This window comes from Leopardus geoffroyi, chromosome A1 (genome assembly GCF_018350155.1).
Source record: "Leopardus geoffroyi isolate Oge1 chromosome A1, O.geoffroyi_Oge1_pat1.0, whole genome shotgun sequence".
Taxonomy (NCBI): Eukaryota; Metazoa; Chordata; class Mammalia; order Carnivora; family Felidae; genus Leopardus; species Leopardus geoffroyi.
In genome coordinates, this window is record NC_059326.1 from 76,985,720 (window position 1) to 77,010,975 (window position 25,256).

The window sequence follows — 25,256 nt, forward strand, 5'->3', positions numbered from 1 at the left end:
ATTACCCCTGTTATAATGTAGATATTCCTGTCAATCTAGTCTGTACACACACACACACACACACACACACCTGAGATGATGCCCATCTAATGCTAAAGATAGTTATTTCTTTTTTTTTAATTGTTTTTTTACATTTATTTATTTTTGATGGAGAGACAGAGCACAAGTGGGGGAGGGGTAGAGAGAGAAGGAGACACAGAATCCGAAGCAGGCTCCAGGCTCTGTCAGCACAGAGCCTGACGCCGGGCTCGAACTCACAAACCGCGAGATCATGACCTGAGGTGAAGTTGGACGCCCAACCGAGTGAGCCACCCAGGTGCCCCAAAGATAGTTATTTCTGATTCATTGATACATTGGTTTTGTAGAGCACCACAAAGTCATGGCATGAAACAAAAGACACTTATTCATTTACAGTGCTGGGGTCCAAAAGTCCAAAATCAAGGTATTTGGCAAGCTTGGTTCTTTTGAGATCTCTGGAGGAGAATCTGTTCTGTGCTTCTCAACTTCCAGGGGTTACTGGCAAAACGTGGCGTGCGTTGGCTTCCAATCATTGTTGCTGTCTTCACATGGTATTGACTGTGTGTCTGTCTTCTTACAAGGGCACCAATGATTGAGTTTGGACCCATCCTAATCCAGTACGACCTCATCTTAATTATAACTACAAAGACCCTATTTCCAAGTAAGACCCCATGTCTGGGGTGGACATGAATTTTGGGGGACACTAGTCAACGTACTACAGGTTGGATTTTTAAAAACTTCTCCTAAGTGTTTTTCTACATGTTGTGAATTCTTTATAAATACATAATATTTTAGAAAAAAATGTAAGATGTTTCTTTCAAAAACTACAGGAATGTGAGAAACTCTACAGTAAATGATAAAGACAATGTTTTAGTGGAAAAAGAATGGTTTATTAAATGCTGTTCCTATGATGAAAGTAGAGACACTTAAAAATAAGATACAGTTGGGGCACCTGGGTGGCTCAGTCAGTTAAACATCTGACTTTGGCTTAGGTCACGATCTCACAGTTTGTGAGTTCAAGGCCCGCCTCAGGTTTTGTACTGACAGCTCAGAGCCTGGAGCTCGCTTTGGATTCTGTGTCTCTCTCTTTCTACCCCTACTCTGCTTCTGTGCGCGCTCTCTCTCTCTCAAAAAATAAATAAATGAAAAATAAAAAAAATAGAGACAGTTAATTAAAAAATTTGTGGCATCATAACAGGAACAAAAGTAAATTTAAGATGGATTGAAATCTATATTCAAAAGCAAATGCTTTATTTATAATCATGTAAGACATAAAAATAAGAGACCCTGAGCCAGTGGTTATACCACTTGAAGATTTGATAAGACACACAAAATCCTGTGTCATGCCAGAAATTCTCGTACAGTGCTTGGGCCCCAGAACCCCCGTTTTTAACTAGGACTCCATGTGATTCTCTTGTAGGTGTTCCACCAACCACAGTTTGAGAAGCACTGGTACAAAGGAGCAGGTTAATATATTTGTCTATGTAAATAAAAGACAAAACTTTGGGAGAAAATATTTGCAATATTTAGCATGCAAGGCATTAATAACTCTACTATAGAAAGAGTTTCTAAAAAAAGGGGGTTTCTAATCATCAATAAGAGAAAGACAACCCAATAGAAAAATGAGCAAAGAATATACATCTGCAATTCACAAAGGAAATACAACTGATTGAAAAAAAAAAAAAAAACGGAAAAAAGAATCTAAATCTCACTAATAAACTAGGAAATGCATATTTAAATAATAATCATTTGTGTGTGTGTTTTCCTTTTAGATTAACAATTATTTTAAAAATTACTAACAAAGTGTTACGGCAAAGGGTTGATTTGGCCTTGCCTATCAGCATTTTAAGTTTTTACATCCCGTAAACTGGCAATCTCACTTCCAAGAATTTGTCTTACAGATACAACAGCACAGTATATATGATATGATGATGTATAAGAATACTCACTGGGGCATTGTTTGGATGTCAGACAATTGACAACAATCAAACATTAAAGGTTGAAAAGTCTGTGGTACATCCACAAGCGTAGCACAACACAGATTTATGTGGACTGACTTGCAAATGTGTTCTCGGTATACTTATGGCTGGTGGGTGAAAAGGAAAGTTGTAGAAGAATGTGCAGGTTGCCATCTCATTTTTTCCCCCCCAAACACAGTTGTGTGCTTATATTTCTCTGTGTGAATGATAGCTACAAATTACATAGAAGGGTCTGGAATTGGAGGAGTAATCTGGGAATTTAGGCTGGTTGCTTGCAAAGCACATTATCTATTTTGTTTAGATGACATGTATTCTGGGGTTGGCTTAAAGGTAACTTCTGGAACTTTTAAAGGAAGATGATATATATCCCACTCAAGCCATGTCTTTTTGCTGCCCCTGGGGGAGCAAAAAAAAAAAAAATCCCTGGAAACAAAAGTGCATCAAAGACCTCCCTCCCTGCCCCAAATCACTAGGGATTTTCTCTGAGGGTGCAGCAAAGAAATGAGGGACACATATATTTCACCCCTCACTTTATAGTATAATTATCAAAGTCGCAGTATTTCAAGCTCCCAGAACTTACTTTGTTTTCTTATATACTTATTTATTTATTGATTCTCTCCTGCACTGGAATCCGAATGACGAAGATTTGAGTGGTTTTTACTTTGAGTGTGATTTTGGTTTTATGTGTTTTGCTTTCGCATTCTGTTTAAATTTCCAGATGCCCACCTTCTCCATTCCCTTCTCCCAAAATGTTTCCTCAGTTCATCTTGGAATAATTACAATAGCCAAATGTAAATAACAGATCCTTCAAAAACAGATCATTCTGAAGCACAATCTCCTAGTTTAAACAAAAAATACCAAGGAGATGCCTGAATATATCTCTCCTCCTAATTCTTTTATTTTTATTTTGTTTAATGTTTATTTTTGAGACAGAGAGAGAGAAGAGGGAGAGAGAGAGAAAGGAGGGAAGGGATAGAGAGGGAGGGAGACATAGAATCCGAAGCAGGCTTCTGGCTTTGAGCTGTCAGCATAGAGCCCAACGCAGGGCTCGAACCCACAAACAGTGAGATAACGACCTGAGCCAAAGTCAGACGCTTAACCGACTAAACTACCCAGGTTCCCTAATTCTTAAATGAGTAATCCTCAATTTTTTTTGGCAGCTTTTAAAATTTGAGGTGTATCCTGTAATATGCTGATGACGATCATTTATTCACGCCGTAAATATCGAGTATTTAGTTCACGCCAAATACTGTGCTGGTTGCTCATAGATTCATACCTATGCTTACCGTATAGGTGGAGCCCTTGGGCACCAGGTGCGAATCTCTCCATAGCTCACTTAACAACAAAGTGGTTTTCTTTGCCTGGAGCTATCTGACACCCCAGCCATACTCATCCCTCCCTGCCCGACTCAACTCCTTACCCCTTGGCGGGTTAGTTCTCCTTGACAGAACTTGTCAGATTTGTAATATAAAAAGTGATTTAGTGAGCTGCTCAGGAGGGAACCATGTCTGATTTGTTTGCTGCTGTTTTCTCGTTGTGGCCATACTACCTGTCATATGGGAGGCATTTAACAAAACATAATCTGAATGACTAAATAAACATGGGATATGCATTGTCTGGTTTTCCTGGCAACCTTAAAACATGGCCTCTTTTAAAACTGCTTGAGACATCCAAAATTACAGGATATTCCATAATTTGAATGTAGAGCAAGCCGATTTCATCACAGCCCTGATAATAAAATCAGCAACACTCACTTCCAAAAACTATTTTTTGATTTAATTAAACATGTTCAGTTCTCTACAACACATACAGCCTTTTTTTTTTTTTTTTCCCTAGCAAATGTTACTCTCATTCTCCACCTCAAAGTATTGCCAGGAGGCCCTATGCTAGGCAAGGTTAATTGTAAAATTTTAAGCGCACTTCTGTGAAAAAAAGAAAATCCAATGTTTGCCTAAGAAACAGGTAAGGAATTTTTTACTCAGAAAGAAAGAAAAAAAAAAAAAAACCCTTCAGACTGTTAGAGTACATACAGATAGAGCACAGCAACAGATGCAGAGATCTGTGTCTTTTGGTTCAAATGCTTGAAGAGCAAGACAGCCAAAGCTCTTGGTGTTGTAAGCACAGAAGAGCAAAGGGAGCCTCTTCCAGAAACTTGCTCAGACTGGACGGGACTAGAGCTGATCTCTTAGGGATGGGAGAGTGAGCTTGGCAGGCTCTGATGTGGAGCCAGTGCAAAGCAGAAGCCAAATTTCATGTCAAATTAGAAACAAGTCTGGACTTAAGAGAGACTTTATTCAAAACGATTATCACAAGGGGTAGGGTGTAGCATGAGGGGGATGAAGCTGTTGCAATAGGGGGATGGAGACTATGGAAATGGGGACACTGTCATGACCATAACATCTGCAAGTGTCTCCAGAATTAGGCAAACAGGGGTTGTCTTTGATAAAGAGGGGTAAACAAGGTGAGAAAGATCCAGGTGTGGGGGAGTGAATGAAAGGGGGAGCATGATAGGATAGTACATCAGGGAATGTTTTCCTCTGAGGTCAGCCTAGTTCTCAGGAGGGGTTGTCAATGGGCTCAGGCTGAGGGTGGGCCAATGTTCAGGCACCTGGGGGCAGGAGAGAAGCTCAACCAAAGTTTGATAAACAAGCATTTTGTTCCCGTTGATCAGTGGGGACAAAATAATTCAGCTCATTTATGAGGCAAAGAATGGGAATTTGGAGGGTCTGTGTCTGGAGTCATCCTGGGTAATCGAAAGGGAGTTCCTGTGAGTCTTACCTAAGTCATAAGTGGAGGAGGGGTTCTTTGCAGTGTCATCTTCCAGAAGTCAAAGTACGGGTGGGATATCTCTTATTCTTTGCTGTTTTCCAGGAGCATGGGGTTCAGTTTAAATTCAACACTGTTGGCAGGAAGAGCTTCTGAGGACAACCTCAGAGTCTTCATTTATTCCTTCTCTGACTCTTTCTTTACATAGATCTGAGTTTCTGATCCCTTTATCCTTTTTATCCTTCTCTTTGGAAGAACTTTTCCCATTTCTTTCAGTGTGGAGTCTACCAGTGACAACTGCCCTCAGGTTTTATCTGAGAAAGTCTTTATTTTTCCTTTATGTAACTTGGAAGGATAATTTTGCTGGGTACAAAATTCTGGGTTGGTGTTTTTGTTTTGTTTTGTTTTTTTCCTTTCAAAATTCTGAATATTTCTTTCCACTCTCTTGCTTACATGGTTACTGATGAGAAATCTGATGTAATACTTGTCCTATATGTAAGGTATCTTTTTTTTTTTCCTCTCTCTTCTTTCAAAATTTTGTCTCAGTCTTTGGTTTTCTGCAATGTGAATACAATGTGCCTACTTGTAGATTTTTTGGTATTTATCAGACTTGGTATTTTTTTGAGCTTCTAGAATCCATGGTTTAATATCTTTCAGTAATATTGGAAAATTCTAAGTCAATGTTATTTCAAATATTTTTTCTGCTTTCCCTCTCATGCTTCTCCTTCTGGAATTCCCATTAACTTATGTTACATCTGTTGTAATTGTCCCACAGTTATTAAATATTCTGTTCAATTTTTTTTCATTCTTTTTTCTCTTTCATTTCACTGGGAAGTTTCTATTGATAGATCTTCAAGCTCACTGATTCTTCTTCACCTGTACCTAGTCTACTTCTGAGCCTATTAGAAACATTTTTAGGGTACCTGGGTGGCTCAGTTGGTTAAGCATCTGACTTCCACTCAGGTCATGATCTCACAGCTTGTGGGTTTAAGCCCCGTGTCGGGCTCTGTGCTGACAGCTCGGAGCCTGGAGCCTGTCTCTGTCTCCCTCTGTCCCTCTCTTGCTTGTGCTTTGTGTCTCTCTCTCAAAAAATAAAAGAAAATATTTTTTAAAAAGCATTTTCCATTTGTTGCACTTGTTTTGATTTTTCAGGTTACTTTTGAGTTTTTCAAGTTCCATCTCTCTGCTTCCATTACTCATCTGTTCTTGAATGTTATCTACTTTTTTTTTTTATCAGAATGTTTAGCATCTTTATTGTGATCATTTTAAATTCTCAATATGATAATTCCAACATCTCTGCCATATCTGATTCTGGTTCTGATACTTGCCTTGTCTCTTCAGATTTTGGGCTTTTCTTGCCTTTTGGCAGGACTTGTAATATTTTGTTAAAATGTAGATATGGGGCACCTGGGTGCCTCAGTTGGTTAAGTGTCCAACTTTGGCTCAGGTCATGATCTTGCAGTTTGTGAGTTCGAGCTCTGCATCAGGCCCTGTGCTGACAGTTCAGAGTCTGGAGCCTGCTTCGGATTCTGTGTCTCCCTCTCTCTCTGCTTCTTCCTAGCTTGTGCTCTTTCTCTCTCTCAAAAATAAATATTTAAAAAAATAATAAAAATAAATAAAGTTAGATGTGTTGTATTGGGTGATAGGAATTGAGTAGATCGGCCTTTGGTGTGAAGGTTATTTTTATGTGGCTGAGAGTCAGGCTGTGTTTACTGTGCTCAGGTATCAGAGACTTCAGTTTACTTGAGTGTCCTGGTTTTTGTCTCTCCATTTTCTTTGGGTTTCCCTAGGAGCTCCTTCCTGGGTAAAGTCTTGCAGTTCTTTTAGCTGTAACCCCCTTATTATACAAGGAGCCTATTGATTTGGTGGTAAGGGAGTGGGAGGGGAATCATTGTATAATCCTGTAATTAGGTCCTTAGTGTTTTAGTGAGTCCTACCCCTGGGCCATGACCTTCATAAGAGTTTCTCAGCTTATTTTCCTTCCCCTGAGGTAAGGCAGGAAGGCTAGAGGGGGCTGGAGTTGGCTAACATTCCTTTCCCCTGGAGGGCTCTAGGGAAGTTTTTTCTGTTGCTGCGTAGGTGTTTGTTGTGACGCATTTCAAAATGGCTGCTCTCCCCAGCTCCCACCCCCAGCCGGACAGGAAGGGATTTTTCTCCTATCTTCACCGTAAGAACCTATTGGGGGTCCCGAAGGTAGAACTCTGTGAAAATGTGGGGGATCCTTACTTACGCTGGGCCTTCAGGAGTTCTTAACTCTCAGGTTAATCCATCCTCAGCTTCCAGCAGTTTCTGAGGCACGGGCATGTCCCTGCCTGTTCTGGCTTCAGCGGCTTCTGGTTCAGGTCAGCTGTTTTGCGGTCTCTGTCTTCACCTGTCCCTCTAGTTTTCGGGGTAGTGGTTTATCCCGTGACCTCGTTTCTCTGGTAAATGTAAGAAAAGTCATTGTTCTGAGGGAGAGAGACATGACTTCCAAGCTTTTGGGTTTTTTTTGTTTGTTTGTTTACACATTTAAATAATTTTTTAAATTCTCACAAGAATTGCATACCAGTAATCTCCAAATTCACTGTTTGTTTCAGATAACACAATCTTAGAAATGTATCTGCACTCTCTCCCCTCTGTGGATTTCTTTCTCCCATTTAATGTGAACAATATACTTTTTATGTTTATTTTTCAGAGAGAGAGAAAATGAGTGTGAGCGGGGGAGGGACAGAGAGAGAGGGAGAGAGAATCTCAAGTAGGCTACACGCTGTTAGCACAGAGCGTGACACAGGGTTCACGAACCCATGAAATCATGACCTGGGCTGAGATTAAGAGTTGGAAATCTTAACCAATGGAGCCACCCAGGTGCCCACGTGGGGCTCGAACTCACGAACTACGATGACATCATGACACGAGCCAAAACCAAGACCCGGACGCTTAACCAACTGAGCCACGCAGGTGCCCCAGGACCCTATTTCCAAATAAGGTCACATTCGTGGGTACCAGGGGTCAGGACTTGAGCACGTCTTTGGGAAACACAGTTCCCCTCACAGCAGTGTCCTAAACAGAGATCTAAACAGAGGGCTGTGGTTGTGGGGATGGCAAGATAATTAACCGTGGGACATCCCTTTGCTACCTCTTTTGTCGTCTGAAGAACTGGGATTCAAATACTGACTGGCTGCAAAGCTGGTACAAGAGCTCTGTCACCCCTCAGTCTCAGAGTACTTATCTGTAAGTGGACATTAACTGGAACAAGTGTGGCCCCACACAAGCAGCCTGGGCATCACCTCATGAAAAGTGCTAAAGTCAGGCCCCAGCCCAGACCACTTGAGCTGGAGTTTGCATTTAAACCAAATCTCTAGATGACTCAGAAGCACAGTGAAGTGTGAGGGGCACTTAGCACGGTCCTTGGGGCATAATAATCTGCCAATAAATGCTAACCGCCCCCCGCCCGTGACACTATAAAGGCCCTTCAGTAAAACAGCTGAGTTTACATTTAATTTCACAACTTTAGATGGAAACAAGAGAGAAGGGACAAGAGTAGGCCATTTTTAAACTACCCCAAAAGAAACTGGTTAACTAGCAATAGGCTGGGAGTAAAATGTTAACTCTTAGGGCACGTTGAATATCTCAAAAAAAATTTTTTTTAATTGAAGAAAATATTGTTCAGGGCACCTTGGTGGCTCCATTGGTTAAGCTTCCAAGCTTGAGGTCATTTCTACTAGAAACTAGTAGAAACAATACAACACCTCGGTGTTCCATGTTTCTGAATGGATGGTCGTCGGGAAGGTTTGGTGGCTGCTGAGAACACTTAAAAAAATTTTTTTTTAAAGTTTATTTATTTTTGAGACAGAGAGAGACAGAGCATGAATGGGGGACGGTCAGTGAGAGAGGGAGACACAGAATCTGAAACAGGCTCCAGGCTCTGAGCTGTTAGCACAGAGCCCGAGGCGGGGCTCGAACTCACGGACCGCGAGATCAAGACCCGAGCTGAAGTTGGACGCTCACCTGACTGAGCCACCCAGGCACCCCATGCTGAGAACACTTTAGACCTTCTCCAGCCCTTGTCCTACTTTGCTGTTCATTTTGCTTGAGAGAATCCGAAAAAAAATAATGGCGTTTACATCATGAAAGTAAATCAGCTATATTGTATGTTAGAGCAGAGAAGCCCCTGGTTTGCTTTTCTCCTCAAATACTTTTCGAAGCAAAGCTGTATTTTCCAAGCCCGACAAAATCTTCTCCACAGGAAGAGTCTTGTCCACGTGTAGTTAATTGCCTAGATATTTACTTGAGAACTGGATCAAGTGTTTATCATCCGACGACGTTGTGACAGTTAAAAAAGACAAATCTTCGGGTTTGTTTCTATTGTTCCCCCAAAGAGTCTGAGCTGCAGGAAGTTAAAATTCAACGCCACGTTTTATTTCATGATCTTCCCAAAACAAATACAGCATTTTGGCTTTATCTGGCCTCTAGCGAAGATCAAAGAGACCGGGAATGAGTTTTCCTTCTTCACTCCCCTCTAAAAATTGTTAGTAGTAGGGAAAAAAATGTGGGTGCTGGTGGCTGCCTGGACGCTGTCGGCTGTATCACCTACATGTGGCCTCTTCGTGTGGCCCAGGCTTCCTCACAACATGGCGGCCTCATGCAAGCTCGGTGCCCCAATGGGAGCGACCCAAGAATGAAGGGCGAAGCCAGCCAGCCTTTTCTCTCCTGCCTTCATGAGCTGTGCTGCACACCAAATGCCACATGCTGTTGGTTACAAGTCACCCAGGGCGGCCCAAATGTAAGGTGAGGAGACGATTCTCCCCCTCTTGACCAGGGTCTGAGGAGTGGGCAGGTATCTCGTACAAATTGTCGCAGTACCCTTTACGAGTAACCCACGTTTCACACAACGTGCAATGAAATTGGCCCTGCATTTTAGCTGAGGACGTTCAGCACAGTTTCTGCCTGAGTGGCGCCAAGACACCGCCCCTACCTGGCGCTCGCGTTCCTTCGTCCTCAACTCCGCAAGGAAGGGCCCCAGAGGCCGCCACCCCTTCGCAGAGCTGCAATTTTCTGCTTCTTCCTGCAGCTTCACCATCGAAACCTTAGAGGTCGTGGTTTGAATTCCTCAGACGTTCCTCTGGGAGGAGGCTGTTGTTCCGCCGCCTAGAGCCGTCCAGGGCAGAAAGAGGCAGAAAACACATCTGATCTGATCTCAGTCCTTCTACCCACTTCTTTCCTATTGTGATTACTAGCAGACAAAGCTGCCGGGTACTGCGAGTGCTGGAGGCCGCTTCTTGGCCTCCTTTGCTCTTCATGCAGCAACCGTAGCCACAGAATCTCCTTAGACTCCCTTTGAGGGGTCTGCTCAGGCCCACCCCTCACCGTGGAGGCCTCTTTCTGCTAGAGGTCTAAGGCTGTGAGCCCTTGAAGCGGAGTTGGTGTGGTTATCAAACTAGAAAGCGGTCAGGGCTGGGGGGGAGGCCTGACTCACCGAAGTGCTACATGAAGCATATTGGCACAGACAGACCTCCAACCGGACAAACTGGGAGGATGTCACAAATACAGTAAGACCTGGGATCGCGAGTAACTTGTTCTGCGAGGGTTCCACAAGACGAGCAAACATTTCTAATACATTTTAACTTGATAAATGAGGGATGTCTTGCAATAGGAGTCGTACGTGACGTCGAAAGTCACATGATCACAACTGAGCCAGTGGGTTCTCTCTCTCTCTCTCTCTCTCTCTCTCTCTCTCTCTCTCTCTGGGATTGTGGGTGATCGTCTCTCATGCTCGGTCTCAGGCCACAGCGTTTGGCAGAAATCAGTGATTTTTCAGGACGTTCGAAGGTGTCCACACCTGGCACTGGTGTATTTTTGGTCACTTCAGAGCACCTAGGGACAGTCCTTTGCTTTTCCGTGCAAGAATGAGCGTAGGAATGCTTTGCTCTGTTCTAGGTCAGGCTGCCCTTTCCTCTGCTGCCTTATTGCTACTTACATTAAATACAGTACATGACAATGGTTTGTGAATACCGTACCATAGCATATACAATGGCCCCCATGCAGAAAAAGATTCCATGGGCCAATCAACAGCCGTGATTCCATTAGTGATAGTGAAAGCCTCTCTACACAATAACCCTCCTCTCTCTTGTCTCCCTCGCACCAGCCGTAAGGGTTTTCAAAGGGAAGTGCCGCTTAATTTGTTTATTTTTCTTTATATTTTGTATTCTCTTTATTATTGTATATTGCAGCATTGTAATCATTTAAAAAATTTTTTTTAATGTTTATTTAGTTTTGAGACAGAGAGAGAGAGAGCGCGAGTGGGAGAGGGGCACAGAGAGAGGGAGACACAGAACCTGTAGCAGGCTCCAGGCTCCAAGCTGTCAGCACAGAGCCTGAAGTGGGCCTCGAACTCAGGAACTGTGAGATCATGACCTGAGCCGAACTCGGACACTTAATGGACTAAGCCACCAGCCCTAGTATTGTAATCATTTTTACATGAATATTTTTGGGTTGTGGAATGAATCATCTGAGTGTTCCATTATTTCTTATAGGGAAATCTGCTTTGATATACAAATGCTTTGTATTACAAGCATGCTTCTGGAATGAATTAGGCTTGCAACCCAGGGTTTTACTATACTAAAAAAAAATACGTTGTTTATCTGAAATTCAGATTTAACAGGATGACCTGTATTTTTATTTCCTAAATCTCCTAACACTAACGACATAGCCTTCCTGTTTTTCTTGCACGCCAAGGTAGTTCTTGCCACAGCCCTGAACTGTGGGGGCCTCCTGATTATACTTTAGGGACAGCACAGAAATCCCTTTGGATTTGCCAAAGTGACCTCCTCGGCCTGGGACATTGGGATCATCCCACCAGCTCTGCAAGACAATCCCTTTCCCGCATGGCATATCGCAAAAGTCGGGAATCTGTTTGCTGTTTGGTGGGAAAATGTACATCTCGGTATAATTTTAATAGTTCTTGTTCTCATGGGTGAGGGTGAGCGTTCTTTTGTATGTGTAAGGGTTGTTCGCATATGATGAGCAGTCTGTGAGCAGTCTATATCCTGTGTGTGTGTGTGTGTGTGTATGTGTGTGAGTCAAGTTTTTGTTTCTTCCCTCAATTTCTAGGAACTCTTTCATATCAGAAAGCTCGGTCCTTCCTTCATCCCAGACTGACTGAAAATACTTCCTCCCAGTTTATTGACACTACTGTGTCTTTTGTTTATTGATGGCTATTGTTGTCTCCTGAATCTGTTATCTGCTTACAGGTGAATTAAAATCTCTCCCTGTGAATATTGCTGCTGGGTATTTAATGTCCTTCATGTTATTTCTAATGGTTTGGGGGCAAGATTCTACTCTGTGTTACATATCAAGAGCTCAGGGGTTTTTTTGTGTTTTTTTTTTGTTGTTGTTGTTGTTGTTGTTTTTTCTGGATTTGCTTCGTTGTACTTTGCTTATCTCTTTACCTGAACTGAACCACTTTTATGGGGTGTGCCTTTTGTGCACAGCATAGAATTGGATTTTGCTTTGTGATAAAATATGAAGATCTTTCTCTTTTAATAAGTGATTTAATCCTATTTTCATTTAATGATTAACAGATACGTTTGGTATTATCTCTGTCCCTTTACTTTATGTTGTACTCCAGTTTCTAGTGTATTTTTTAAAAGTCTTTCACTATGTGATTTGTTTTCTTTGCTTTTTGTATACAGAGTCTTTGTATTTAAGGTATATAGTCCCATTTTATTGGCTACTTTTATAAATATAACGTTACCTATACTTTTACTCCTTCATTTTTTAAGTGGCATAGATGACATTAGAATCTTCCCCCTCCCTCTTTTTTTTCTATAATCTGATTGTGGCAATCATTATGTATTTTTCAGTATTTACATTTGAGCAGTATGGTCTGCTTATGCAGACTCCCAGTGATCGTCCAGGGATTCCCTCTCCTTCCACTTCTGATCCCGCCTGGCCTGTGGTCCTGTGACCTCCCCATCCGTGTGCAAGGCATGCACATTCCTGTCCTCACCCTTTATCACCGCGGCCGCCTACAGAGCCAGCCTTGCGGCAATGCTTTGGGTGGACTGAAGTTCATCCTCTGAGAGTTCCTCAGAACGTCTCGTGGGACTCATGGTCTCTGCGTCTGTGTACTTCAAAAATGCCTGTCGCTTATGTCTTTGAAAGACAGCTTGGTTGGAGATAAAATCCTTGTGTCCTGGGCTGTTTTTGTTGTTCCTCTATTTTTAATCTCAGAGTTACTTCCACATTGTTTTCTGGGGTTGACCATTGCTGGAAAGAAATCAAAAGCCACACTGATCGTTTTACCAACCCGCCGCCCAAGGAATCTGACTTCATCCTTAAGGCCGGGTCACCTCACTAGGATGTGTATGTTCCTTGAAGATTCTCATCAGTTTCTCAGACATAGTGGATGCTTTTCTCATTTGGAATTGTGCATTCTTTTACGTTGGAAATTTTTTTTTATTATGTATTGAAATATATCTCTCATTTTACGGTTGCTGTTATTATTGTCATTATGAATAGGGAGAGTCTAGCCGCTCAGATGTTGTTTTCTGTTGTAGTTTTTCATCTCTTATCTTCTCTCTGATCCTTCTAAACTTTTAATTTCCATTCTTTGTTCACTTTTCTCCTTCCTATCTCTGTTTCTCTACGTTTTTACTATCTCTTGTCCCTTGTTTGCCTTTCAAGTGATCTTCATTTCTGTATGATTCATTTATTTGTGTTTTTGTTTAGTCTTGCCATTACTTACAGTCTTGTGTTTCTCTTATGGGGTCTTTCTTCATAGAGGCTTTTCCCTTTGTTTAAGAATGAGAATGTTCCTTAGTTACTGGTATTAAATAATCTCTGATATATTTTCAGTGAAAAAAAAAAAAAAGCCAACAGGCGGAGCTCTATGTCACTGATTGTATAAAAAAGGGAAAAAAGAAAGAAGAAATGTAAATGTGTTTGTGTATGTATATAACATATTTCTGAAATAACATTTGAGAGATGGTGACGTTGTGGGCCTTTGGCAAAAGGGAGACTTTTTGTCATTGGTATGCCTCTTGTAACGTTTGTAGTTTGAACCATATGAATGTATGATCACTTCAGATGAAATGAACTTGATACAAATAAAAATAAAACTGAGGTCAGCTGGAAATACATGTGTTTGTTTTTAAAGTGTTTTTTAAAAATTTTCAAAATGTTTTTATTTTTGAGAGTGACAGTAACAGAGTGCCATCAGGGGAAGGGCAGAGAGAGAGGGAGACAGAGAATTGTAAGCAGGCTCCAGGCTCCAAGCTGTCAGCACAGAGCCCCACACAGGGTTCTACCTCACGAACTGTGAGAACGTGACATGCATGAGCTGAAGTTGGATGCTCAACCGACTGAGCCACCCAGGCGCCCCTGTATGTGTTAGTTTTTAAAATAAGGACTAAAGGGGCACCTGGGTGGCTCAGTCAGTTAAGTGTCTAACTCTTGGTTCAGCTCAGGTCATGACCTCACGGCTCATGAGTTTGAGCCCTACGTTGGGCTCTGCGCTGACTGTGTGGAGTCTGCTTGGGATTCTCTTCCTCTCCCACTGCCCCTCCCCTGGGCAACGTGCTGGGAAACTCATGCTTTCTCTCTCTCACTCAAAATAAATAAACAACAAAAAAATTTTTTTTAATAAAATAAGGACTAAAAATAACATTAGCAAGATGTCCCCTGCTCTATCAGACATTCAGATGTTCCATCGAATTCTAGAACTAAGTGGGTTTAGGCCAACGTGAGAGCCACAGGTGAATGGGGTAGAATAGAAAAGGAAGACGTGTCCTTGCCCTGCACAGAGCTCAGCCCCAGATGGGCCCAGATCCCATTCTCTCATTCCTCCCTCATCCCCTGTCATCCACTTGGTTAATTTCTTCTTTCTCCCGGGTTAGTTCATCAGTGTACAAACATGATGAATTAACCCCCATTAAAGACAAACAAAGCTCCTGACTCTAGGGATGTACTTCTCCAGGCACTTCTGCAGATGCCTGTTTTCACTATTTCTGGTGTCTTTACCCCTATTCTCTTCAACTGAGAACTCCTCCACAGCAACACCTTCTCTGTGCTGCCACTGACTCGAACCCTTCTGCAGCAGCTTTGAAAGAGCTGACCTCCCCTCCTTCCTAAAACACTCTCCCTTCTGGACCTCAGGGCACCGCACCCGGGCCTCCGGCACTGGCCTGTCCTCTGCCTTTCCCTTCCCTTCCCCACCCTCTGAGCTAACTTCTCATTTACCCTTTCTCCCCTGGAGGCCCTCCATGCAGACCGAATGAATGCTAATGACCCTCCCAAACTTGTATTTCCAGCTGGAACTTTCCTCCTGAGGGAGCTCCTACGCCCACTTAATGCCACCACTTGACAGGTAGAAAGAATTTCTTATTTAAAACAAACATATTTAAAACAAGGCTCTGGCTGTTCCTACCGTTCCTACCTGGAACTTTGCGCATCACCAGTTTTTACCACCTCAGTTACCATCTCTCTTCTCTTGTGGCCGGTGAATCACCAAGCCCTGTAAGCTTGAACGTGGCTACACGCCTTGAGTCTGATCCCTTCCGATCCTCCTGGGAACGGCCGCCTCCCTCTCTCTTGGATGACTCCTCACTGGCCTGTTTCAGTCCTCCACACACTGCTCCACAAGCAGTGGAAATCCGACCACCCTCCCTAGCTACAAATCTTCATTCCGTGGCCTGCACAGACCCCCATCTAAATCTCTGAACTTCTGCTCACTTATTTCTGTCCAGCTGCTTTGGCCTTTTTGCTCCCCCTACCCAAATACCAAGCCTATTCCTGCCCCAGTACCTTTGCATTTGCTGTGTTCTACCCCCAGACTTTCACAGGTTCTTTTCTGTACTACATGTGGGCACCCCTTGCATTATTCATGTTCCTTTTGCATCTTTCAGGTGTCTGCTCAATTATCATTCTTCACACAGGCCTGCTCTGACCACTTTTGCTGAGAAAGCTGTCCTGTCTTCTTCTCCACGCGGTTGCTCTACTGCATTATCTGGCATTGTTCCTCTTCTTCCTACTTATCACAATTTGTTCATGGCCTGTGTCTATTACTTGAACAGAAGCCAGAAAAGGCAGGGATCTCATCCATTTCATGCAGTGATGTATCACTTGTGCCTAAAACAGAGCCTAGAATATCGTATTTGCTCAATAAAGATTAGTTGAATGAATACGGGAAAGAATGAGTGAATGAACACTCAGATATGAACTTGTTTATGTAAAAAATTAGTATATAATGAAAGTAGCACTATAAAACAGTAGATAGAGCATTGCTATTTATTAATACCAGGATAATTAACTAACCATATGGGGAATAAATAAATCTCACATCTTACCTGTATGCATATAAATTATGTATGATTCTAGGAGAATTAAAGTTTTTAATTTATGTTTAAAATTCATGTTTTTATGTTTTATGCATCCTGGTATACATTTTCCTCTTTTTTAATTTATATTTTAAATATTTAAAGGTAAAAATCAAAACTATGCTCGTGCTTTAAGAATTTATATTTTATTACATGGGTATTTTAGGTGATTGTTTAGTCATGACCCTAAGGAAAAACCAATATGGGAACATGTTAATTTTAATAAGTAAGAACTTAAAGCTTCATCTTTTTTTTTTTTAATTTATTTTAGTGTTCACCTATTTTTGAGGTGGGGGGAGGGGCAGAGAGAGAGAGACACCAAATCCGAAGCAGGCTCCAGGCTCTGAGCTATCGGCACAGAGCCCAACATGGGGCTCCAACCCACGAACCAAGAGATCATGACCTGAGCTGAAGTCGGAAGCTTAACCAACCGAGCCACCCAGGTACTCCACGAGCTTAAAGCTTCTTAGTGTGAGAAATAAGCCCACTGACCCAATCAAGGGAGGGACAAGGAGACTCCGAACACAGTGGAGTGCCTTCATTAATGTTCTTGGAAGAGCAGGTGTCTGACGGACAGGCACTCTGGGGGCAGTAGCAGCAGACAATTTATCTCCTAGCGTGCAAGTCCCTCCCCTGGTTCCTCATTGGCTGAGCACTGCAGAGGTTACAGCCTGGCCCAGATGTCGCCTATGCCCATGGAAGGCAAAAAGTAGTCTGACTGAAGGAGCGTACATTCCTCGAGGTGATGCAGAGACTTTCATTCCCTCCTCCCTTTATTCTATGGCACATGCTCATTGCAAAGCCTGAGAAAATAAGCCCACCAAATGGAGAGGGGAAGAAGAACAAGGAAGTGAAGTGTCTAAAGGTTTGGGACTCCATTGTGTGTGTGTGGGTGGGGGGGGGGGGGGTTTGTACATATTTCCAGTAGGTTGTAAACCTGTTAACTGGACAGCACAGCTTTTATTTAGTATTTCTGAAAATGAATCATGTCTCTTTTCACACTTATGACAAAAAAAAAGTTTAGAGACAATGTGTATAATGGGCTGGTAAAAAATATTTCAATATATGTTGCAAAGACCTAATAACCTTAGTATATAAAGAGAGCTTATAAATCAATAAGAAAAATGAATACCCAGTAGGTAAAATGAATACCCATGAACAGGTACTGCACTACAGAATTAAAGACAAACATTAACGTTTTTTACTTATAGTTAAAGAATGATACTTAAAACAACGTGATTCTATTTCTCTCTTATTGTATAGCAAAGATTTTTTTTAAATACTAAAATGATTCCTTGTATTGGCAGGGGGAAATGAATTCCTGTATACTACAAATTTAAATTAGCGCAATTTTTCTGGATAGTAACTGGCACTACTACAGCTCTTTTAAAAACGTGAACTAGGGCGCCTGGGTGGCGCAGTCGGTTAAGCGTCCGACTTCAGCCAGGTCACGATCTCGCGGTCCGTGAGTTCGAGTCCCGCATCAGGCTCTGGGCTGATGGCTCAGAGCCTGGAGCCTGTTTCCGATTCTGTGTCTCCCTCTCTCTCTCTGCGCCTCCCCCATTCATGCTCTGTCTCTCTCTGTCCCAAAAATAAATAAACGTTGAAAAAAAAAATAAAAAAATAAAAATTAAAAAAAAAAATAAAAATAAAAATAAAAACGTGAACTAATCAAACCCAAATTTATACGTCTTAAAATTGTTATTTTTAAAATTGGAATATAACATACATATCTAAAAATAGGGGGTTGTAGGATTTTAATATACGCACGCAAAAGAATAGAATCAAGTCATTATGAATACTGATATAGAGGTAAAATACTTACATGGAAAAATCTAACAGTTAATTAAAAAGTATGCAGATTGAAAATAGTAAGTTCAACTTTTGTTAATAAGGATGTGTTTATTACATGAGATCAAAATGTAAAAATTAGACATGTTACTTGTTACAGTAAAAATATGTTATCAAGAACAAATGGGAATTACTAAAAATTAATATTAAAAAGGTAAAGTAAAAAAATATGAAAAGCAAGCAGGAAATTGAAAAGATGAATAAAAATATGAAAACTTACCACAAGTACATAAAACATAAAAACATCAGTTGGCAATTGGAAACATTTGCTTTAATTTATTTTAAGGTTTATTTATTTTGAGTGGGAGAGAGAGAGAAACAGAGAGAGAGAGAAGGGCAGAGAGGGAGAGACAATCCCAAGCAGGCTCCACACTGTCAGCACAGAGCTTAACACGGGGCTCAAATGAACCCCAGGATCATGACTGAACTGAAATGGAGAGTCAGACGCTTAACCGACCGAACTATCCAGGCGCCCCAACATTTGCTTTATTTTTTATCTACACAAGTTATACATGAATGAGCTCTTGTTGGAAATATTCAGGAAGTATTGATGAAACACGGTCCCCTTGGTCATTCTGTCTCCCAGAGGTAACATCTATTATATTTGATGCATAGTCCTCTAGGCTTTTTCTCATATGTATTAAATATATTATTTTGTTTAACTTTTTAACTTAACCGTATGTCTTAGAGTCTTTGCCTGTCAGTGCATCTAGATTTAACCCATTTTTTTTCAATGCTATGTACTATTTCAGAGTATATTCACAGGCTTGTGACTGAGCTCTTTTCCCTTTACTTGTCTATTTATTCACCCAACGACAATATATATGCCTCGCAGAGTTCCATTCTGGGGCTAGAGTTGGAGGAGCCCAGAGTCCTTGTTCAAGTCCATCATCTTTAAAAAAAAAAATTGAAGTTTCTGCCCTCCCCACCCCCAAACCAATGCTGTGGGCTCACCTCCACTTTCTGTGTCGCTGAGTGGGGTGTGCGTTCGCAGAGGGAGTGAGGGATGGGGGGAAGGAAGGCATGAGGTGTCTCAGTAAGAGTGGTGGCCCCAGCAGCTTTGGAACACTGACAGTCATTTGCCTCACCCTTTGAGAGCCTGACATATGGCAGAAAATATTGCTTTAAAGATTCACCTGCGGGAAATACTGCTTTAAAGATAACACCTGCATGATGTCTGAAGGCTGGTGGAAAACCGGATGCTATCAGAAATTTAAGTCTATGGTTTTCTTATTTGTTCGGATGAGTAGGGACTCAGTTCAGTTTTAAATAACTTGACTCTCCTTTCCATTGCTTAAGTTTATTTAATAAAAGTTGGTTCCACCCGGTAGTGGCGGGATTAAAATGCAAAGTCATGCGTGCTTAGAGTCAATTTATATCTGTGTGGAAAATTATTATTATTTTTGCCTAAACAGGCTATATATCATGCTGGGCACTCCTACTGCCAAGAATCTGAGATCATTTTATTTGAGATGTGGTTCTCCTTGGTTGGTCTCAGAAGCTCTGCAGGGCATTGGGGTGGGGGTGGGGGGGAGATGTGCCCATCCATGTTTTTGTGTGCATCTATTGTGAAAACCTTAGACATTGGAATAAAAACAAAATTTTATCTCAGATGAGAGGCAATAAGGTTCTTATTACTGTTACCTGGGCCCCTTTGTCATTTCCACAATTAGAACTTATTTTAGAGACTTGCATTTGGGTGCACAGGAGTTGGCATAGGTAATTAACAATCCCCACTTTCCCAAAATCCAACAGAATGGCAGAAAAGTCACTTTAGCGCAAAGGCATAAACAATAAACACGGAAACAAAAAGGATAGGAGGAGGGACTGTGTCAGGTGAGGGATCAATTGGGAGCATTTTTTTTTTTTAATTTTTTTTTTTCTTCAACTTTTTTATTTATTTTTGGGACAGAGAGAGACAGAGCATGAACGGGGGAGGGGCAGAGAGAGAGGGAGACACAGAATGGGAAACAGGCTCCAGGCTCTGAGCCATCAGCCCAGAGCCCGACGCGGGGCTCGAACTCACGGACCGCGAGATCGTGACCTGGCTGAAGTCGGACGCTTAACCGACTGCGCCACCCAGGCGCCCCGCGAGCATTTTTACAAGTGGGAAAATGGAAGCGAAATGGTAACTAGTTGAATTAGGAGAAGGGGCAGAATCTGGAATCTTAGAATTTCTAGCAGGGGACGTCAAGAAGCAGCCAGCCAGTGGAAGCAGCAGGTGTGGCCGAGACCGGTCCGGGCTGAGAGAGGAGGAATAGTTGACCCTAGGAACAGTCTCCCTTCTGGTTTCTTCTCTTGCCAGGAGACACAGCCCAGCAGGAGGTGGGGACGTGGAAACATGACAGATGCAGACACATAGCTTATGACAGAAATACGAATAAATTAGGTTATATTACAAACCAATGTAATTTTGTCCACAAGATAACTTACTTTGGATCAAGGAATTACTTTATGCATATGATTGATGTTGTGTGTGTGTGTGTATTGCGTGTGTGGTGTGGTGTGTGGTTTATGTGAGTGTATGTGTTGTGCATGTTGTATGTTGCGTGTGTTGTGTCTATTGTGTGTACTTGTATGTGTGTTATGTTTGGTGTTTGTTGTGTATTGTGGAGGGGTATGTTGTGTGTGTGTTGTGCGTGGTGTGTGTGGTGTGTGTGTGGTGTGTGTATTGCATGTGGGGCGTGTGGTGTGGATGGCTTGTGTGTTGTGTATGTGGTATGTGTATATTGTGCGTGGGGTGAGTGTCGTATATACTGTGTGTGTGGTGTGTGGTATATGTATGTTGTGTGTGTTGTGTAGATTGTGTGTAGTGTGTGGTACGTATGTTGTGTGTAGTGTATGTGTGTTGTGTATGTTGTGTGGGGTGAGTGTGTGTACGTATGGTGTGTGTGTTGTGTGTAGTGTGTGTTGTGTGTGTGTTGTGCATGTTGTGTGTGGTGTGTATGTGGTGTGTGTACTGTGTGGGGCGAGTGTGTGATATGTATGGTGTGTGTGTTGCTTATGGCGTGTGTAGTATGTGTTGTGTGCGTGTTGGGGGCGGGGGATGTAGCATCTAAACGTTGCCACCCTTAACCCCTCACAGCTCTTCTCCAAGAGCATTCTTTCGTCTCTTCTAAATTTTGAGGAGGGTACCTTTTGGGAGGAGCACTGGGTGTTGTATGGAAACCAATTTGACAATAAATTTCGTATTAAAAAAAAATAAACAAATAAACACAAGATCCATGTTTCCGCTCTTTCTTCCTCTAACTTCCCTGCCGTGGAAGTCAGGCTCACGCCTGCCATCTCTGCGACGCCCATCCACCTTGACCTTATCAGTCCTTTGTCCTCTGCCCCTGTGGCCCGAACTGCCCTGGCATTTAGAGTGGGTGGTCTCGGATTGTTGTTTTACTCTCAATTGTTTTCTGTTCAACTAGCACTTGTGTCCTACCATAAAAGTTTTGTTTTATTTTCTCTCACTTCCATGTTAAAAGGTGAGGCATATGTACTTTACCTCATTCTGTAACAGCATGACTGTAGAACAGGGGGGCGGCCGTAGTTTTTAGCAGGCAGAGGCTGACCCAGATCATAGATTGCAGTTTGCTTTCGTGGACTCAGAGTGTAGCCCTGCATATGCGTGTGTTGATCAAGATTTCACTTGCTGGAGTTCATATGCTTTTTTAGTAAAGTCCTCAACAGATCAGTTCTTTTTCTGCAGTGGTTGTATTTTTATTTATTTATTTATTTATTTATTTATTTTACATTTATTTTTTATTTTTGAGAAACAGAGTGAGACAAAGCGTGAGCGGGGGAGGGGCAGAGAGAGGACACATAGAATCTGAAGCAGGCTCCAGGCTCTGAGCAAGCGGTCAGCACAGAGCCTGATGCGGGGCTCGAACCCACAAACTGTGAGATCATGACCTGAGCCGAAGTCGGACGCTCAACCGACTGAGCCACCCAGGTGCCCCTGCAGTGGTTTTATTTTAACATAATTTTAGATTTACCCAAAAGTTGCGCAGAGTACTGAAGTATCTTTTTAGATAATACATAAATATATGTGTTTTTGATTTAAAGTCAATACATTTAAAGTCAATGAATTTTATATCTGATTCCTTCCGCTGCCAATCACCTTAGTTCCTCCCAAGTCAGAATCAAAATCTTCGAAATAGCCCTTTACAAAAGAATTTTTGTTCAGCCCACAGTTGTCACTATCAGTCCACAATTCTTTTGATCTCCACTTGAATACGGGCATACTTCAGAAATTCCCCACCTGTAGTCTTCGGGACTACACTTTCTTACTTTAGGACCACGTGTAGGGTCAGAGTAGATGGATGTGCCTGGTGCTCAACTTCAGACACCCTCTTAACATGAATGAGTTCAGATCATATTCACCCCTGAGCGATCATGCCCTAGAATTGTACAGATTGTTGGGGTATGTCAGTACCTGAGATTTACACAATGTGACTGTTAGGTGTTTCACATAGTTTTTTAGCAGATCTGTGTCCTGCAGTTCTTTCGCTTGGATCCAACACACAGTCCTGTGAGTAAAGAAACCACACAAATACTCTACGAGGTGTTTCCTCTACGAGGAAAAGCTCCATCGGGATAGACCTCAACAATACATAAATATATTTTTAACTAAAATGGAACAAAATTGTTTTGCAACTTTCCTTCCTTTATTCTAAAATATATGTGGATATTGTTACGTCAGGAAATACATACCTATATGATAATTCTTTTTTTTTAATTTTTAAACATTTTTATTCATTTTTGAGAGACAGAGAGAGACGGGCTGTGAGCAGGGGAGGGGCAGAGAGAGAGGGAGACACAGACTCCGAAGCAGGCTCCAGGCTCCAAGCTGTCAGCACAGAGCCGGAAGCGGGGCTCGAACTCACAAACCGTGAGATCATGACCTGAGCCAACGTTGGACTCTCAATCGACTGAGCCACCCAGGTGCCCCTATATGATAATTCTTAATGTCTACAGAGAAATTACAAATGGACCATAATTTGTATAACAGATTCCTTATTTAAGCTGTGTAGACATGTATGCTATTTATAATTTTTTTCCTATTTAACGAAACGTAGTGATGCTAATGTCGTTAAATAATTTGTGTATTTCCCTGTGCATTTTCTGGTGACGATTTCTAGGAGTTACCGAGTTGAGGGGTAAAGCATTTTTAAAGACTTCCCACGCCCTTGCCAGGTCACCCCGCAAAGCTTTTGTCTTTACACCAGCTGCACATGAAAGTGTTTGTTTCATTTGACTCCTGACCACATTGGACATTATCTTTTTCATGTTTTCACACTGGTTGCCAAAAACTGTGTTTTTCCTTTTCCACTGATTTGTATATATTTGGTGACTAGTGAGAGTGAACACTTTTTGTTTTGTTTTGTCTTTTTTGTAAGTGTTCAGTAACTTCCAATCAGATGTTAAGTAAATGAAACCCTCAAACCTTGGTGAGTGACAGAATACTAGGTGTAGAAAGTGTCACAGAATGATCTGCAGGGCAGTGGGAAGCCTGGGGCTCGGGCCAATGGGATCTCAAGAAGCAAGAGTAGAAAAATGCATGAGCAGACTTTGGGAAACATTAAAAATGAAGAGCCTCCTTCCGGGCCAGCCTGAGCTTGAGGTGCTCAGAGGACACGTGGATGGAGATTTCCGGGGGCAGTTTGATATGCCCTCTGACCCTGGTTGACCAGCTCTCCAGCAATTCTGCCCCTTCACCTGTCTGACATTATGTGTCATCTGGGAAAATTATATACCAGATAGGAGGGTTTCAGTGAAAATTCATGACCACAAGCCCCACCTGGGCGACTCCGTACTCATGGTTCCACTACACTCTCTGAAATGGTTCCCACTTTTTCAGCTCTTCTTGAAATTCATTAAAAAATTTGTGCGTGTGTGTTTATTTATTTTGAGAGAGAGAGAGAGAGAGAGAGACAGAGCACAAGCAGAGAAGGGGCCGAGAGAGAAGGAGAGGGAGAACCCCAAGCACTGCCAGTGCAGAGCCTGATGTGGGGCTCCATCCGGCAGACTGTGAGATCCTGACCTGTGCCGAAATCAAGAGCTCAACCAACTGTGCCACCCAGGTGCCCCTCGAAATTCTTAGATCTCTTCCTCTCCACGTCCCTCTCTTTTAGCTGTCAACCTTGACTTCCAAGCAACTAGATGGGCAAACCCTCATCTCTCCTTCTCCCGAGTCCCACACCCGTCTGGCCCTGTAGCCTGTTGTAGGAGTGAGACATCACTGCTCTTCCTCAAGGGCAAGCTGCTTCCTTTCCATCTGCACTATCTGCCTGCTCCTGCCTGCTGCAGGGGGCTGCTTCTGAAGTTAGTCTCTCCCCCTGCTTTGCATCATCTATTTCTTCTACTTTATGGCCTCATTCCCAAGGGCACCCAAACAGGCTGTTTTGTTTCCCACCTTTAAAAGGATTTTTAGGCTAGTAAGCAGGTGGAAGAGATTTGTCATCAAAAAATTAAAAATAGAGCTACCCTACAACCCAGGATTTGCACTGCTGGGTATTCATCCAAAAGATATAAAAATGCTGATTCTAAGGGGCACGGGCACCCCAATGTTTATAGCAGCCCTATGAACAATAGCCAAATTATGGAAAGAGCCCAAATGTCCATTGACTGACGAATGGATAAAGAAGATATGGATACTACTCAATGATGAAAAAGAATGAGATCTTACCATTTGCAACAATGTGGATGAAGTGGAGGGTATTATGCTAAGTGAAATAAGTCAGCCAGAGAAAGAGGAATATCATATGATTTCACTCATTTGTGGAACTGAAGAAACAAAACGGATGACCATAGGGGAAGGGAAGGAAAAATATGGTAAAAACAGAGAAGGAGGCAAACCATAAGATACTCTTAAATACAGAGAACAAACTGAGGGCTGCTGGACGGCAGGTGGGTGGGTAGATCAGATGGGTGATGGGCATTAAGGAGGGCACTTGTTGGGATGAGCACTGGGGGTTATATGGAAGCGGTGAATCCCTGGGTTCTACTCCTGAAATCATTATTATGCTATATGTTAACTAACTTGGATTTAAATAAAAATTCTAAAACGTTATATAAAAAAATACTCTTGTAGCTACCATACCATTTCTCTGCTGTTTCCAGGCAAAGCTTCCTGAAACATGTCCACATGTGTTAATGTAGTCTTCTCCATCGCTTTTTAAAATGTGAGGTATAATGTAAAAAAATAAAGAAATAAAATGTGAGCTATAATATAACATATAACAGGCATGTAAGTACATAAAACACAACTGTGTTTGTTTATATATAAATGTATGTGCTA

At 42.1% G+C, this 25,256-nt stretch overlaps 1 non-coding gene across 1 annotated transcript; it reads right to left on the reverse strand.

Annotated features, from left to right (window-relative positions):
• Window positions 1–22,444: 22,444 nt before the first annotated feature.
• On the reverse strand, window positions 22,445–22,564 carry LOC123582133. The gene has a single exon (XR_006704225.1). It is a non-coding gene; the product is annotated as a small nucleolar RNA SNORA18 (small nucleolar RNA).
• Window positions 22,565–25,256: the final 2,692 nt, after the last annotated feature.